The sequence below is a fragment of the Penaeus monodon genome, chromosome 33 (assembly GCF_015228065.2).
Source record: "Penaeus monodon isolate SGIC_2016 chromosome 33, NSTDA_Pmon_1, whole genome shotgun sequence".
Taxonomy (NCBI): Eukaryota; Metazoa; Arthropoda; class Malacostraca; order Decapoda; family Penaeidae; genus Penaeus; species Penaeus monodon.
Genome location: NC_051418.1, coordinates 9,225,797 through 9,226,097, shown reverse-complemented (window position 1 = coordinate 9,226,097; position 301 = coordinate 9,225,797). Strand labels below are relative to the sequence as shown.

Below are 301 nucleotides of genomic sequence, written 5' to 3'. Positions count from 1 at the left end.
CTGTCATCGCGATCGAAGCCACGGTTGAAGGATCCGCTGCTTGGTTGGAATCCTTGGCTGTAGAATCCGCCATTCTGATTGTAGCGATTGCTATTAAATCCCCGATTGTTATATCCAGAGTTGCCATTAAAGCCGCGATTGTAAACGCCCGCGTAGCCGCCAAAACCACGGTTGCCAAAGCCGTCGTCGCGGTCGAATCCATCATTGTCAAATCCATCATTGTCGAATCTGTCGTCGCGATCGAATCCCCCGGAGTAGCTATACCAGCGCTGGGGGGCGGCGACAGTGAGGCTCGCCTGCG

General features: G+C 54.5%; 1 protein-coding gene across 1 annotated transcript in view; it reads right to left on the bottom strand.

Moving 5' to 3' along the window:
* The window catches only part of LOC119594235 (translation initiation factor IF-2-like), a 14,703-nt gene that overhangs the window by 13,902 nt on the left and 500 nt on the right, over positions 1 to 301 (bottom strand). The window lies entirely within an intron of this gene.